The sequence below is a fragment of the Sarcophilus harrisii genome, chromosome 4 (genome assembly GCF_902635505.1).
Source record: "Sarcophilus harrisii chromosome 4, mSarHar1.11, whole genome shotgun sequence".
Lineage (NCBI taxonomy): Eukaryota > Metazoa > Chordata > Mammalia > Dasyuromorphia > Dasyuridae > Sarcophilus > Sarcophilus harrisii.
The window spans coordinates 228,549,275-228,567,754 of record NC_045429.1 but is presented as its reverse complement, the minus strand read 5'-3'; positions in this window follow the sequence as shown (position 1 = coordinate 228,567,754).

Below are 18,480 nucleotides of genomic sequence, written 5' to 3'. Positions count from 1 at the left end.
CTAAGGATCCTTCCTTAGGCAGAAACAAATTCGGCTTGAAAGATCTCAAACCTAAAAAGCTTAAATTAAAAGAGTATTGCAAGAGGCTGCTTAAACTTGCTGGAAGAAAATCAAACTCCCTCCTTCCTGCTCCTTTAGGACCTCTAAATCCCTTTCAGAACAGGACCTTATGTCCAGCAATATCTCTAACGCACTTTTAGTTAGAGTTAGATTTTGAGAAGCAGTCTTATCTTGATCTGCAGTACCGACAGGCAGGGCCCATGCCTTGGGCAATCCCAGACTGGTGGTCTATTTTATAGCCTCAAGGAGCTACAGGGTCTCCTTACCCAAAGCCCACGTTACCTGCCAGCCTGTCAAAATTTGGGCCACAATCTCACTGCCACTTCTCGCTCTCTAACTGAGGAGAGAAAACAGACCATTTTAGGGCTTCCAGACTGCCTCACAGAAGCAGCTGTGTACTTTCCTGGGCATGGCTGGTTTCTGCAGGATCTGGATTCCTAATTTTGAGATTATTGCCAAGCCTCTCTATTATTCTATTCAAGACCCCAATAATCTTCCCCTAGAATGGGGACTTGATCAGGCCAAGGCTTTTAAAACCCTGAAGGCCAAACTGCCCTCCGCCCTGCCTTGGCCCTACCTGATTTAGAAAAGCCTTTCACTTTGTATGTGAAAGAAAGGTGAGATCAGGCTTTAGGGGTCTTAACTCAAACTCTGGGACCTGACCCCAGACCCATTGCTTTCTTCTCAAAGAAACTGGACTCGGTTTCCCTAGAATGGCCCTCCTGCCTTAGAACAGTGACTGCTGCTACAGCCCTTTTAATTGGAGAGACCTCAAAATTAACCCTGGGACAGCCATTAGAGGTTTTAACTTCCCACCGGGTCTGGTGCATTTTAGAAGTCAAGTGGCTTGCAACTGGGAGACTTACTAGACATCAGGCTGTCCTGCTAGATACCCCAGACCTAACTCTCCAAGTATGTCATACTTTAAATCCTGCCACCCTGTTCCCTGACACTTCCCATTCTGGAGAAATTATCCATAATTGTGAAGAAGCTCTAGATTCTAGACCTGACTTAAGGGAAATTCCCCTTGAGAACCCAGATAGGGGGTGGTCTACAGATGGGTCAAGCTTTCTTGAAAATGCGGAAAGAAATGCGGGTTATTCTGTGGTGACCTTCAATAGCACCCCAGAGGCTAATTCACTGGTCCCTGGAACTTTTGCCCAGAAAGCTGAACTCATTGCCCTAAATAGAGCTTTAGAACTGGGGAAGGGAATGAGTGAACATCTATACTGACTCCAAATATGCTTTTCATATTTTGCATGCTCACAGGGCTATATGGAGAGAGAGGGGAGGTATGTTGACATCAAAGAATTCTCCCATTAAACACATAGGAGAAATTCTACAGCTATTACAAGCTGTAGGTTTTAGTTATATTTTGCAAAGGATACAAGAAGGGAGATTCACTTCAAGCCAAGGGAAGTAGGTTTGCAGATTCAGCTGCTAAAGCTGCTGCTCATTCTTATATCCCTTCCTATAGTTCATAGGAAAAAACCCTTGCAGAAGAAAGGGGATACATCCTTTCTCCCTCTGGCTGGTTTCAAACACCCTCAAACCCATTTTTATCTCCCCCTTTCCTGAAGCCTGTTTGAGAAAGGGGCACACACCCAGGGGAAGATTGGCAAACAGATTTTACGCAAATGCCCCTTGCAGGAGGTTTCAAACTGCTTTCAGTTTTATTAACACTATTACTAATTGGGTAGAAGTTTTTTCCTGCTGGACTGGGAAGGCTCTGGAGGCATCAAGGCACTTGCTAACCCTGTCTGAACTTATTACAGAAAGACAAATAGTCTAGCTTTTACTTCTCAAGTATTTCAAAGTTCTCCTGTGAGCACTCTGGAGAAAGAAGGGTGAAGTTGTCTGCGTCCTTCTTTCTCTCACTCTCACTCCTACCTAACCTTTTCTCACTCCAAAGATGAGAACATTTGCTCCTAGCATTTCCTCTCCTATTTTTTTTTTATTGTCATTCTAAGACCCCTGCCAGCAACTAACCCCTTCGCATCCTATGACCCCTGCTAGCAACTAACTCCTTAGCATTTCATGGCCCCTGCCAGTAGTTAATTCCCTCTCATCCTTTCATCTAGGGAGCTCCGTGGGCAGTGGGGGTGTTCAGCATTTTTGGGTGAGCTATCAGCATCCTTAAAGCAGCCCACAGATGGCTCCTGACGCATTTTTTTTTGCAAAGGCCCCATTCCCAAATGTCACCATCTCCACTCTGGATGATACCCCACTTTTAATCTGCTCCTGAGATTTGTTTCCTCTAGGCTTCAAGCTGCAAATTTTCTACTGCTCTTTCAGCCTGAACATCGGGACACACAATACCCCTTAGATGCTGCCGCTGCTATTTTCAGATCTCACATTTCCTCTCCTGGCTCAGACCCCCATTGAATTTAGGGAGATTTCTACGACCCTTGCTAGCTTGAAGCAGCTACTGAAGATGAGATTTTCATCCCATTACCCCAAATGAATTTGGGGGAACTGCTCAGAGTGGGGGAAAGTGCTGGGGGTGAATCCTGAAACTGTGTCCTCTTTAATCTGTAAAAGAAGGGAGATTCAGAGTCTCAGGCTTTCCCCTGGAAAAGCACACCTTCCCAGACAAATTGAGTGATTTCATTCAATTGGAGATCTTGGTCAAATCATCCTTCATTGATCTTTTGGGGGTGGTCCAGATCCCCATCAGGAAATTCCCAGACTCTGGAAAAAAGCCTTCAAAATGACTTTATTCAATTGGAGATGTCTGTCTGATGGTCCTTTATAGAGGGCTAAAATTCCAAAAAGGTATGCTTGAATCAGACAAGTGAGTACTTAAGAGTAATTACCTATTCCATATGAGACAATGACTCTATTAGCATATATTTGGATAAATGGTTTTTCTCTTGGTGCTCACTGAATGTTTGGTGTTAAGATAATCATAGGCAAGGATTGAAGGAGGTGGGGAGAGGCCAGAGGCACTTGATAGCAGGAAGAGGAGAGAGACTGGAGACTCTGGACTTCAGAATCCAGGATTTTGCTTGTCTGCCTCCTTCACTTCTTCCCCTAAGACCAAGGACTTTAATTAATCCTGACTCTGACTGATCCTGAGGCCTCCAGGGAGCTAGTCCCTACTTTACAATCCTTTATTGATTAGCCCAGCCAGCTCCCAGCCCCAGGCCAACAATTGCCATTTAACTAGAGGTCTATTAAACCCATCTTTGCTAAAGTTCTAATGAGGCCTTTTGCCCATTAAGAGAGCTCCTTCTTAGTGAACAATAAACTTTCCTTTTCTGCCACTCAGATTTTGGGTTTGTGAATTCTTTCGCAGGTGCCAAACCAGAAGGGATTCTCACACTTCAATTTTCTACCACTAGAACTGCATCATGTACATATTCATGTACCACAATTTATTCAGTCATTCTCCAACTGATGGGCGGATGCCACTACAAAAGCCACTACAAAAAGGGCTGCCACAAACTTTCTTGCACATGTGGGTCCCTTTCCCTCCTTTTAGATATCTTTAGAATATAAGCCCTTGCTAGAACATATTCCAAGAGGGGGCCAGACCATGCTCCACAGATCTATGGCTCTACTCTCCAAACCTTTTTTCATCTTCCTGTCAACCACATTGCATAAAAAGGGTATCCTTCCCTCGTCCCTCTTCTGCCTCCCCCCAGGTTTTGAGTCATCTTTCTCTATCAGAATGGAAGCCATTGAAGACAGGGACTATATCATTTGAATGTATTTATCTCTCATTTGAATGCATTTGTCTCCCCTGTTTTTATTATAATGCCCAGCAAATAATAGGCACTTAATAAAGATTTCATTCATCTATCTTTTATGGTCATTGATTTATCCAAATTTTATGTTAATTCTAGGAATATACTTCTAAGTCCTAGGAAGTAGAAAGCTCTTTTAGCACTTCTTTGTCACTCATCCTAGTCCAGATATAGCACCATCTTGAAATGTTTCCTTTGCCAAATGAACTTCTTGTATCATTCCTCTAATTCTTAACAATATGAAACTTCTGAAGGAAGATTTAAGTTTTTGCAGTAAATATGACCCTTATTTCCTTTCAGGCCTATTGTTTATTATGCATGGGCCTTATATCTTACAGAAGGCTGTTTTCCAAGTACTAGAACTGATTGCTTGGCTGAAGCAGTTTGCATTTTGGCTAAAGTATCTTAGACTCCTATGTCTGGGAAATTTGATCCCTGACTTTAGAAATCAGAAACCTAGACTCTGTCTCTTTTTCTTGGTACAGAATTTCAGAAGTCACAGACTCAAGACAGTCTCCTTTATCCATTAAGATTATATAGATGAACCTTTCTTGTCACTTAAGTCTGTTCAGCTGTCTCTGAATATCAGGAGCCTCATTTAAGCAAAGCTGCCTTTAGAATCATGTTGTATAAAGAATGTGAACCAAAAACACACACATGAGGGGTCTGCGGTATATGCCTATAGTTTATATAAATATTTATTGCTGAGGCAATTGAGGTTAAGTGATTTGCCCAGGGTCACACAGCTAGGAAGTGTTAAGGGTCTAAGCCTGTATTTGAATTCAGGTCCTCCTGCCTTCAGGTCCAGTGCTCTATCCATTGCACTAGTTAGCTGCCCCTGTTGAAGCTTTGTAATTTTAAAACATTGCAAGGATAATTTTTCAACACTGACCTTTGCAAAACCTTGTATTCCAATTTCCCTCCCCCTTCTCACCATCCCTTCCCCTAGATGGCAAATAATCTATGTTAAACATGGTAAAAATAGCATTTATATAATTATCTTGCTGCACAAGAAAAATCAGATCAAAAAGAGGGAAAGAATGAGAAAATAAAATTCAAGCAAACAACAAAAGAAGTGAAAATGCTATGATGTGATCCACACTCAATTGCTACAGTCTCATGGGTGCAGATGGCTCTCATCATCACAAGGTCATTGGAATTGGCCTGAATCATCTCATTGTTGAGAAGAGTCACATGAGAGATTATTTTTTTTAGCTTGTATTTGTATTTCCAGAATTTAGCATAAAATCTGATATATGATAAATGTCTGATATTTCTATCTATCTATTATTTTAACAGTTTGGATAGGGGAGGAGGGATGTATGCTTGCTCTTGTCATTTAATTTTTTTTATTGACTTTGATTAAAATAAAATAGAATTCTTACTAAATTTGTAGATGACAGAGTATCCTTGTGGGGCTCCACAAGTTCTGACTGGTATGCTTCTCATGAACAGTTCAACAAATTTAATTGATAGTTAACAAAATTTCTAAAATGATGTAATAATAACAGTCAATGAGTCCTTCATTGAGTATTTACAAAGTTCTTACTATGCGCCAAAGACTGTGCCAAGCTCTAGGGATAATAAGAAATGGGAAAAAATAAATAAAAAAGAATTGTCCCTCCTTTCAAGGAACTCACATTCTAAGGAGGGAGACAACATGCTAGTAACTTTACACAAGGTACTAGCTACATGGAGAACTAAGAAACGCCATTTGCAGGAGTCTGAGTATATAGATCTGGGAATCATCTGCATAGAGAACATAATTGATCTGATTGCCATTATGAAATCATTAAGCCAGAGGAAAAAGAGAAAATGGCTCAGGACAGTTTGTGGGGAATAAAACTATTCCCTTTTAAACCCTTGGGGTCCATCTCCCAGAAAGACATTATGTCCATGGGAGATTGGGATCAAATGTAAATCATAATAGTAATAAGGCACATGAGTAGGAAAAATGTGTATCAAAGAGTAGTAACATAGTGGAAATCCTTTTTTTCCTTCTTTAAGTCAACATACAGCTCACCTTGGGTGCAGCTCTCTTAAGAAGGCTAGAATCTTTGTTTCCTTTCTTTAGTCGATAGCCTGCTATTCTCTCTGCTATGAGAGTCATATTCTCTGAATCTGTTTCTATCCTTGGCTGACTTGTCTTTCTATATCAATGTCTGGCCTTGACATATTTCTTTGCTCTCCACTGAATGCATTGTTTCCTAAATCCAGTCTCTCTGATGATGTGGTCATGACCTGCTTTACACCTTGTGATCACTTTTTGAAATTGTTTATTGATTTTTTTGTGACTACATCAATTAAGGTGGGAAGTCTGGGCCTTCTGTGATTACATTAATTGAGATGGAGGGTAGACATCCCCCATTAAGATCTTTTTATGACTTTCTCCTTAACTATATGGGAGAAACAAATCCTAGTTGCTGGTATTTTAACATCCTGTCCATAGTTAATCTTAATCTATTTCGCCTTGATGATGTCCAATAACAAAACCCCTTCTGGAGTTCCCTTAGAAATCACTGTGAATGTGCTAGAATTTCTGCTTCATTGCCACCAAAATCATTTTTATAAAAATATAATCTGAGGAAGATACAAGTAGTAGGGTCCACTCAAAGTTACATAGCAATGGAACAAAGTTCAGAGAGTGAATTCTTCTCCAATATATAAAGCTTCATAGGCTTACATGACTGAGAGTGTATTATCTTGGTTTCATGACACTCTGTTGTCTCTGATGGGGGAGAAGTGAATGGGGGAGAGTATGTAGAGAGGGGATAATGAAGCAGAGAATCAAAGTGAATATTTATATCAAACATAAGATTATTATTGAGGCCGGAACCCTATTCTGGTTTGTAAGCACAATCATTTTCACTTGTCTGATAAACCCCAGTGTTTTCCATTCCAGATTCTGGCCTTCTTGACCTGCATTTAAAGCTGGCATGGTGATAATCAGCATTCAGATAATAGCCACCAGTATAATGTGGGATAGTATAGTGTGTATGTGTGTGTGTATAAACTCCTGGAATAAAAAAGAAATTCTGAAAATGAGGGAAAAAAAGGTTAAAAAAAAATCTCTGATTGTCTTACCATTTTTTTTTTTTTTTTTTTTTTGATTTCTAGGAAAGCTGTCCAGACCTCTCCAGACCAGTTTTACTGGAAGAGGAAGAATGGTCACATAAAACAGTGAGTGGCCTTGGTTCAAAAATGTGCCCCGCCCTCAGCCCTGCCTTTCCATAGTACTTAGTCATGTCCTGCTAACACCTCCATGTTCTTCCCTTCCAACAAGTAGTTCTTTGAATCAGTATATCTTCCTCAAAGGATAACCTGAGACACGGGGTAGACTCTCTTTTATCCTTCTGAGGTTCATTGGTAAGATTGCATTCATCATGGGCTTTGACCTGGCCATGCTAGTGTGCCATAACCAAATCAGCTGTGATATAGTCAATTAGGTTGCAGTTGGAGATGCTGTCAGGGGTCCTCAAACTATGGCCTGAGAGCCAGATGCAGCAGCTGAGGACGATTATCCCCCTCACCTAGGGCTATGAAGTTTCTTTATTTAAAGGCCAACAAAACAAAATTTTTGTTTTTACTATAGTCTGGCTCTCCCACAGTTTGAGGGACAGTGAACTGGCCCTCTATTTAAAAAGTTTGAGGACCCCTGTAGATGGATAGCCCACTTAAGCACAATGATTGAAGTCTCTTATCTCAGTTCAGTCATTAAGAATACAAAATAAAGTAGCATTTTTTAACCCTGTAGATAGACACAGCAGGCTTCATCTCTCAGGTTCAGAGACTGTATCTATCATAGGAGTGGCTACCCCAAAGTATATCATTGAATGATAATATATACTTAGCACTTTAAAGTTTGCAAAGAAAAAAAATACATATAAGTTTGCAAAGAAAAAAAAACATATATATGTACACACACATACACACATATATACATCTATATCTATACATAATCTAATTTGATCTTCACAAAAAAGATAGGTTCAGAATCCTTCATTACCATTTGCTTCAGGGTATTGGATACTTTCCAATCTTTCCCTCCCCAGTGAAGCCTTTATGTAGCTGCTAATGGAATCTTCCTGTGTACAATACAGGTCTGGGTATAGCAATTCCCTGCTCAGAGGTCATCAAGAGCACTCTGTTGCCCATAGGAACAAATATAAACTCCTAATCATGGCTTTCAAGGCCTTTCAGCTACCTTTTTCATTCCAATCTAAGTTTCCATCCTTACTTTATAGCATCTCCCTCTGTGAACTGGTACATTGTAGCTGCAGCCAAACTGGGAGTCAAGAGATCAGGTTTCAAGTCTGTTGTTTATAGGCTGTGAGTCTTTGGGAATATGACTAACTCTCTTGAGTCTCAGTTTATTTATCTGTTGAGAGAGAGAGAGAGAGAGAGAGGCACCATGTACAGTATAGGATGGTCTAGTCTAGCCTAGTCCAGCCTAGTCTAGAGTGGGCTAGCCTTAGAGTCAGGAAGACCTGGGTTCAAATTATGCCTCTGATACATATAAGCTGTAGAACTATAGACAAGTTAATTGTTCTCTGTGTGCCTCATACAGCTAAGTCTATAAATTCTAGAGGATGAGCTCATCGCTACAGTTGAAAAGAGACTTTTATGTAGAATCCTCTGCACTAGGGATGTCAAACTTCCTTTAAGTCCCTTTATTGACTTAGAAAACCACAAATTAACATAATATCTATTATATTTTAATTTGTTCTGTTAAACATTTCCCAATTACATTTTAATCTGGTTAGAATTGAAAGTTTGCAGGCCAGTTGGCAAGTTTGGTACCTCTGCTAAATACCAATGGTGTCAAACTCCAATAAAAATGGAGACCAATGAACTATACATAAAGATCCTTGAGAGATGCATATTGATTTAGAAAACCACATATTAATGTTATCTATTTTTTATCATATTTTAATTTATTTTGTTAAATATTTCCCAATTACATTTACAGTGCTAACCAGGGCCACTTGTTTGACACTTCTGCAATATACTGATGAAATTACAGGGCCATATTTTTTAAAAGACTAAAAATGAAGGGAACGGGCTAGATAATGGATAAGGTTCCCTTTTTATATGCCTAATTCTGCCATTCCCCAGTCCTCTTCTGTCCTCTTTCACCTCCATGAATTTGTCATCTTTCATGTTTGCAATAAACTCCCTCAATATTTCAACCAATGAAAACCTTTTCCTTCAAGAACTAACCCAGATGCCCGTTCATTCTTCCATCCCAACCTTTTGATCTCCCCTTCCTCTAATCTCTCAACTCTTCCATTTTGCAGACAACTATTTATTAAATTCTTACTAAGTGCCAGTTATCATGCTAAACACTGGTCATACAAATATGGGCAGAAAGGAATGACAGTTCTTGTTCATTTTAATAGGGGAAGGTAACACATAAAAGGGAGCTAAAGGGGAGTGTAATGGGAGAGGAAGAGAAGGCAAATTGGTGGTGGCTTGGAGTAGAATCAGAAGCACAACATGGAAGGGAATGACATGTGGTTGACCTGAGCCTGTCCCCACACTGGTGGCTTCGAAAAAGAACTCATCAATGCTAGAAAATAATGATGGGATATTTGAGGGTAAGAATGTGCCAGGTGATGGCAATATCTGTAAAATGCTTAACCCAGTACCTGGCATATAGCAGGAACTATACATATTCTAGCCATTGTTTTATTATTGTTGTTGTTGCTAATTGTTATTATTTCAGGATAAGAAGACTCCAGACATTGAGGGAATTTTCCAGCCAAGAAAGTAGCTGAATTATGGTAATGCTATCCATGAAAGTCAGAAGCACAGCCTAGAAGGAAATGAAGCTTGGCTCTCTTGGACCCATCCTCAAAATAGAGGCCCTCAAAGGAACTCACCAATGGAAATCATCATTTGAGCTTTCCTACATCTTATTCCTACTAGTTTTATTTTTATTTGGAGCCATGGTTTACCTCCTTACAAAGCTGCAAATGCTCAAGGACAAGGAGTATACCAATTTTTCATCTTTGCACAATCAGCACCCAGCAGAGTAAACTAGACATAATGGGCCCTGGCTAAATATTTGTTGAAATTAGTTGAATTTCTTATATTTACTTTAAACAAGTCTTTTTACCTTTGGGCTTCAATTTCATCATCTTTCAAAAATTGAAGGAATTAAGCTTCTTGATTTCTAAGGTTCCTGCCAAAACTAAAATTCTTGACTCTTACTCTCGCTTTGTGATTCAAATGGGTAGATAGCCATAACTTATACCCAACATGATTCCATTGCACTGCTGTGCAAATGCTAATAGTAGCTTTAGTGAATATGGCTCTTTGTTTCAGAAACAGATGCTTTCCATTATTCTTTTAGCAGTCTTAAAAGAAATGATTGACCTCTTTTCTAAACACAAGACTAAGAGCATATCAACATTACCATTTTGCATCTTCTTTTAAAACTAAGTTGCACTTACTTTGATTCTCCACCTCTGGAGGCTTTCCCTTTTGGCTTCTGTTATAACTATAATATTTGATCACCCTCTGTTGTGGACCACACACTTTAAATATCACAATTATAAGATGCTTTGTGCTGAAGCCCTCAAAATTCTGTATTCATTCCTTGCTACTGGTGGTAGTGTTGAGGTGGAAGATACCTTAACAATGTTAGAGTTCCCAGGTCAGTGTCACAGGTAAGAAGAATTTGCTGAGTTTATTTCCATTAAGGGGCAAAGATTTATTAAACTGCTAATAGTGGGCTAAGTTCCAAAAGAATTTAACAAAGAACCAGGAGTAAGAAGATAAATTTATAGGATAAAGAGAAATCAGGTGCTTTATATCACTGAAATGCTAATTTTATGACTTACAGGTGGATTTGAGGAGTGGTTCCCATGTACACCTCATTATTGTCTCAGAAACTTTGTTATCATTGATCAACAGATTGTTATCTGACAGCCAGAAATGTCATAAAACTACAGTACTCCCAAAGCCAGGGTACCTTAGGGTTATTGACCCATAGCGAGCAATATCTGTAGAACTACAGCCCTCTCAAGGCCAAGGGACCTTAGAGTGATTGACCAACAGATTGGTCAATCTATCCTACAGCCAGCAATGTTTGTAGAACTAAAGCACTCCCCAAGGCAAGGGGACCTCAGGGTTATCCCTATATCTCCCCTAGAAATTGCACCCCATCAATAATATTCTGTGGTATAATAGAAAAAGCATTAGATTTGGGTTCTAGTCTTGATTCTATCACTAAATAATTGCATGACTTTAGTCACCTTAATCACCATATTTTTTTTCCACCTGTAAAATGAGGTTAAAATCTCTAAAGATCCTTAGTTTTCCTTAAAACTCAACTCATTAGATTAATTATATTGATTGATTCATTGTAAGTTTTTTGAGAATAGGGAGTGTCTTTCTTTTTTATATATATATCTAAGACATTGCCTATAGTAAATACTTAATAAATACTTATTATCTGATTGACAAGTAATACCTTTTGAATGAGGCCTTCTTATGGCTGCTAGTGCTTTTCCCTCCAAGGTCATCGTCTATCTGTTACTTTATATTATTCTTTAATTGACTTTCTATTCTTCTCACCAATCACTTTGTTTCTAGAGGGCTATCCCTATTCACTTTCCAGTTCCCTTTATATATCATCAAGGAAATTATAAGCTCCTTGAATGCAGGAACTGTTTTTATTACATTTATGGAATATAATAAATAATTAGTAAATGCTCAATCAATCTAGCATCTATTTGTTTTCATATAGTTATACATATAGTATATCTATACTTATCTATTTATGTGTATGTTGTCTTCCTCCTTGAATGTCCATCTCTTGTAGGACAGGAATTGTTTCACTCCTAAAATAGTACTTGGAACATAATATATGTAAAGTAAATAATAGTCAATTGGTTGATTCTTGCAGATTTCACGTTCTTTGATTCTAAGCCCCAGCTCTACTTCAGGGTCCCTGGTCCAAATCTTACCTTCCTCTGATGTATCTGTAGAACTGAACTAATGGATAAAATAGATTTAGTTCCTGAAATAAGAGATAATCCTTCCCCCATCATTTTCTTATCCTTGTTACATTTAAAACATCCCTGTACATATCTTTCTGGGGCCAAACAATAACTCAGTGAGAAGGGACCACATTTGTGCAATTCCAACCCAGTCTTACAAGTGCTGAACAGTAGAATCTTATCACTTTTGGGGGTGAGAGAGAGCTAGGTGATGCTTGACTATAAAGAACTGTTCTCCAGACTAAAGTTTGCAAAGGTTTTTGAATATATTTCTCTTTATCCTTTTATGCATCTTCTAAGTCTGCAAGTTATCCTGAGAAAATACAATTTTGGATATAGTGACCATATTTTCCTGAACTAAAACTGAGATGTATAATCCAAATAAAACTATATCTTTGAAAAAATCAGTACTGTTGAGTTTTATTAACAGTATAAAAATTAGTTTACTAACAACTCGGTGTGAAAATTGTTGGTATGTTTGAAGCTTTCTGTAACTCTGTTAAGCTTATTGGAATCATTGCCTATATTAACAGAAATCATGAAGCCAAGAAAAACAATGCCAGTGGTAAACCAGAAATTCCTTTTGAGTTCTCTCCCCCTGCAAGTGCAAAATAGTTTTGTACAAGACCTATAATGATGAGCTTGTCAACATTCAGAAGCCCTCCAGTGTGACATAAGATACCCTCTTTTGGCTAAAGGACGTCTGAATTCATTTTTCACTTTGCTCTTCAGAAGGGGAAGTTGACTCCAAGAATGGTCAAGTAAGATTTTACAAGCACACTTTCATTTCTTGAAATCAGTACAGTCCTGTAAAATCTGGGATACATGGTTACTGTAAATGTAGGAATTAAGATAAGATGGCAGAACACAGGAGCAAGTCCTGAAAGAAAGAAAGAAAGAAAAAAGCTTGTGTCGAAAAAGCCAGCAGGTCCCAAGAGAGGGAGGAGTTGTCATTGCCTTTTAGCTGAGTTACTGAGAGGATGCCAGGCTTGTTTTAGCCTTTCTTTTCTGTGCAGACTGTGGAGTAACCTTTGCTGGGCTTTGTGAAATCCCAAAGCAAGCAGTGTTCTATTCAGACCACAGCAAATAAAAGGCTAGCTCTGGCATCTGGTTTAGATTCAGAAATAAAAAGCAGTTTGCACTAAAAAGGGGAAGGGGAGCTCCCAAAGGCTCCTGTTCATTTTCATTCCATTGTCTGGAGAGGAAGGTACTTTTTAAAAATCTGTGTCAAAACCAAACTCTTTAAATATTTGAATCAAGTCCTTTGTTTGGGTTAGCTGAGAGTTATGGTCCCACTGAATGAAAGATCACGGTTTACTTGCCCTGGTAATTGGCCTAAAACTGAAATGTCTTTTGACCTGTCATTTTTTTTTTTTAAATAAATTCTGCTGGCATTTTGAAGAAATAAGGGTGAAATGAAATTACCTTCTTTCTCAATATTTGATGGTAATGAAATCTAGAGATAAGGTGTTTATGGAAACTTGGAAACAGAATGTTGGAATGAATAAGATGGGGAATCCCCCTGGCAAGCCAAAGTAGCTTTTTTGCTTGCTCTCATTGGGACATTACCAAATGGCACTTTATTATTGGCTTTGGTGAAGAAAGGGGAATATTGAGCACTAAGTTGACTAACACAGAGACAGTCTTTGCTTTGAGGAAAGTGATCCCTGTCCCTATCAGATCCCCAAAGTTCTGTGTTCCCAAGCTCTAGGTATGGGTTAAGAAATGAACAACAGCTTTGTTCCATTCCCATAAAAGCAGGCTAGCAGGAATGTTAGCTGAGATGATACTAGAGTGAATGAGTGAATAAATATATGAATCAATGAATTAGCAAACATTTATTAATTTTCTTTTTTTTGTTTGTTTGTTTTTTTCTGAGACAATTGGAGTTAAGTGACTTGCCCAGGGTCACACAGACAAGAAATGTTAAGTGTCTGAAGTCATATTTGAACTCAGGTCCTCCTGACTTCAAGGCTGATGCTCTAACCACTATGCCATCTAACTGTCCCCTATTAATTTTCTATGTGGAAGTCACTGTATTAAGGGCTGAGCATAGAGACAGAAATACAGTAATCTGCTCTCATGTTCACATTGAAATTGAGAAAACAACACAGAAAAAGTTTCAGCTGCAAGTCAGTAGAAAAATCCAGTAATCCTTAAGGCACATTGACAAAGCAGCTGGAAATGCATCTTCTTTAATGCAATGTCCTACTAATAAAACCTTATCAGTTTCTGATGTTGAACCATATCATGGTTTCCTTGGATTATGGCTATTGGTGGGGGGAGGAAGCATTTAGCACAGCACATATGTAGTAGATTTTTAATAAATGTTTATTTATTAATTGATTGAGGGAGAAGGTTAGAAGAAAGGACTTTATCCAAGATCCACTATTATTCCCCCAGCTTTTAGGTTCAAGGTCTTGGGTTGTCTCTACCTAAGAATAAGAGATGATTGTAATAGTAATTAGACTTATCTGATAACATGTAGCCTACTGTCTCCCCCCTCTAGATGCTTTGCTGTTTTAGTTAGGCTGCCTTGCCTATTCCATAGATCACTAGGCTTGCTACACATCCAAAATACAAACCTCAGTAGAAAGAATGACTATTAAATAACAATTGAGTTTTATATTTGAGAAAAAGACAATTTTGTTAATCTTTTACTATTCCATTCTCTATGTGTCCATGCCAATATCTTAGAATTTAATATTTTTTAAGCACTAATCTATTAGTGACTGTGATAGGCATTGAAGATTTTGTTGTTCAGTCATGTTCCATTCTCTGTGACCCCCATTTGGGGTTTTCTTGGCAAAGATATTGAAGTGGTTTGCCATTTCCTTCTCCACTTCATTTTATGGAAGGGGAAACTGAGGCAAGCAGCATTTACATGAGTTGCTCAGGATCACACATCGAGTAAGTATCTGAGGTTGGATTTGAAATTAGGTCTTCTTAATTACAAATCCCACATTCTCTTGTGCCAGCTCACTGCTTTAGACTCTGAGGATACAGGCATAAAAACCAAAATAGTTCCTTGCTTTCAAGGAACTTACATCTTATTATTTTCCTTTCCCTTGGGATAAGTATTTACAAGTTAATTAAGAACTATTTCTTTGGAAAACAAGGCCCACTATATTCAGAATAGTATTACTGGATCTTCTTAGGTATATAAGGAGCATCATCTCTTTCTCACTAATTGACCTCTTTTCAAAATGTGCAGACATGTTAATTTTAAATAATGCTTTTTATATTTTTTATATTTTTATATAGAACAGATGCTACACCTTCTGGGAAAATATTTTTAGTAGTTACTGTATCCAAGTCCCTACAATAGGAATATGCAAACAGTGGGTATTCAACAATGTTGACTATGATATGGAGGAGAACAATAAAGTTAAGCAAGTAAATATGTCTCAAGGGTCTTCTGCGCTCATACCTTCTTAGGTGGGAGGAAAGAGGTTGTTTTGAAACTTTGAACGGAAGACCCACCAGTCCTCTGAATAAATTGTAAAATTAAGGAAGTTTGTCTTCCTTAACCTTCCAGGTATTGTTTTTTAAATGGAAGTTTATTTTATTTTTCAATTATCAAGCATTTATTTTATCTTTGTTAGTTCTTTCACTCCATTGAAGGAAAAAAGCATTCTAAAACCAAAACAAGAAAAACAAAAAGATGCATAGTCAAGAAAAATAAATTCCCATATTGCCATATTTAAAAATATGTTTCATTTTAAATATTTAGAAGGTAGGTAGTATTCTTCATTATCAGTTCTCTAGAATTACTGTATTGATCAGAGATCTTTAACTCTTTCAAAACTGTTCATTTTTATAATGTTATTATATTCACTCTGTATCAATGCAAAAAATTCTTTCCAGGTTTCTCTAAAACTGGTTTTTTCATCACTTCTTACAGCAAAATAGTGTATTACATTCATGTTAGTATAATTTATTCAGTGTTCCCTAACACAGTGGATTCATCAAATTAGCAGGTCAGGATATGATGTCTTGTGCAGGCTTATCCACCAAATCTAAAGTGTCTTCACTCCATGTAGATGAGCCCTTCAGGAACTAGGAGTTTGTGCCTTAGTGCCCTGTGCCAATCAAATCCCCAAAACAGTAATCTTATCTTTCAGGGGGGGAAATAGCTCAATTCAAAAATGACTGAACATATCGGTCATGTTACACTCTAACTTCCCCAGTTTCTCAGTCTACTCAGTTCCCATGACTTAAACTTCCATGAAACATCAGCTACACATGGAGATGGTCATACTCTTGATCTTGACAATGTTCCACTTTGGTGTTCTTGAACTTTATCTAATTATAATATTTTTAGCATTCAATTTTTTCTTCTGCTTTAGCCCTGATTTTCATTCTCACCATGATCTCTGTTGCTTCCACCCTTCAGGTTTTTCTCAGGCTATCATCCTTATAATGGCTACATTTTCTTTCCTTTCCTATCTTGATTCATTGGTAAAATAGTGAAACTCTATACTATCCTCTACATTCAGATTCCTTACCTCTTGCACAGATTATGACTACTTTGTGACTACAAAACCATGATAACTGGGGCTACTACAAATTCATGTTATATGATCTCAAATTGGCATTTGTTTTATATTATATTTTCCCAATCAATTTGCCTTAGAGGTTATTTTATGCTTTTTTATCCTTGCTGATCTAGTTCAATCCTATCATTTTTTCTGGTGAGGAAATAGGCTCATAAAGAAATGACTTTTTCAAAGTCACACATTTGAGGAATCCAAGTGCTTTGATTCATCTGGCTCTCTTTCCCTGTACTATGCTGCCTCAAAAAAAGTGCTATAAAAGGAATTTGAGGAAGGAGAGAAAGCTTCCTTTCAGCTACTCCTTTCCAATAGATCTTCCAGATTTTGATTATACTACATTCCTATTTTCCTCTCAATTTTTGTTTTACCTAAAACAATATTCAAGTTTTTATAACTTCCCTTGCTTTCTGCCAGAGCCTAGTTCTATTTCACACAAATGTGGGCTGCAGTTAAATGTGCTAATGAGTTACCCTCTGTAGCTCTATGAGAAGATGTGAAAACCCAATTAAGTGTTATATGATGTTTCTACAGCAAAGACTTCACACTACAGAAAATGTCAGAAGGCAAGGAAAGGCAAAAAAAATCCTTCCATTACAATACTGCCTCATATTTACTGGATTAGCCGAAGTATAATGATTCTGGGAAAGGGGGCTACTCTAAGGACAGCTAGCTGACAAATAACATGAGGTGGAAGAAACTGAGTCATGAGATGATGGGGTATAATAGTAAATAATTTATAATAGGTGGGGGGGTATGTAGAACACACTTTTATGTTTAATCTACATTATTAACATTTTTCCATTATGTAAGGATAGACAATCAATAAAACAATCAAGTTATTATTAGTAGTGGTTGCCGATTACCTAGATGTAAATGCTTACATTGAAAATTTAACAATCAGCTCTCACAAGCCAACACAAGCTGGTTCCAACCACTGCTTAGAATAGAACACTAGTAATCAGAAGATGTTAATAGGGTTTTAGACATATCCTATAATAATGGTTTTTATGGCCTAGAGGAATGCTTTCCTATTTTACTGAGATTGGGTTATTTTGCCTGGGATTCAAACCTAGGTTTATAGAATCCAAATCCTGGATTTTTTCTAGTGAGGAAAGGTGAACAAATATGGATTAGCCTGTCTCTGCAAGAAATAGAAAAGGCCATTATCTAGAAAAGTTAGGAGGGAATCCTCACCTTTGCTACCTTTGGAAAAATGGATGGATATCACAAGAATTAGGGTAATTGCATCCTTGTATCACCAGCACTTATATGGTAGGTGCTTAATAAATGTTTAATTGTATTGTTTCCAAATAGTTTTTATTTCTGATAAATTACTCTGCTTTGCTTCAACCTGACTTTTATTTGATATTCATCTTTGATTAGCAATTTTTCTTTATTTCAACATTTAGAGGCCATGATCTTAATCTGGTGTTGTAGATTAGGGTATTAGTGGAACTGGGGTGGTATGAATTCACTCTTCCCTTCCATTTGTCAACATCTCTCTTCTCTCCACTCTCCCAATCATATCTTTTACAAATGAGGAAGTTTTGGTTCAAGGCTGGAGCAAATAGAGATTAACTGTATGTACAGGTGTATTGATCTGGAACCAGTGGTGGGCTTTTTGGAAAGGAGGAGTATAAAAGTTTTTTCTTTTGTTTTTGTTTGTTTAGTTTCGAGTTTTGCAGGGAACTTATAAAATCCTCCCTTGATTTTTATTCTTCTTGCAAGTAATTTTTACACAACACACACACACACACACACACACACACACACACACACACACTTTCATCCTTGAGACTGCTTTTAAATAACATTGAGAATTTTTATTACCTTAGAGTAGCAGATAAGTAGCACAAACCTTGAGTTCAAATATGATCTCAGACACTAGCTGTGTGATTCTAGGTAAGTCACTTAACTCTTTTACCTTAATACACTAGAGAAGGAAGTAGTAAATCATTCCAGTATCTATATCAAGAGACTCCATGGACAGTATGAGTCATGGGGTCATGGAAAATCAGACACAACTGATCAATAACCTCTTTGTTTAAACTCTGGCTCAAAGCGACATATTATATCTGATGCTAGATAATGACCCAGAGTTCTGGAGGA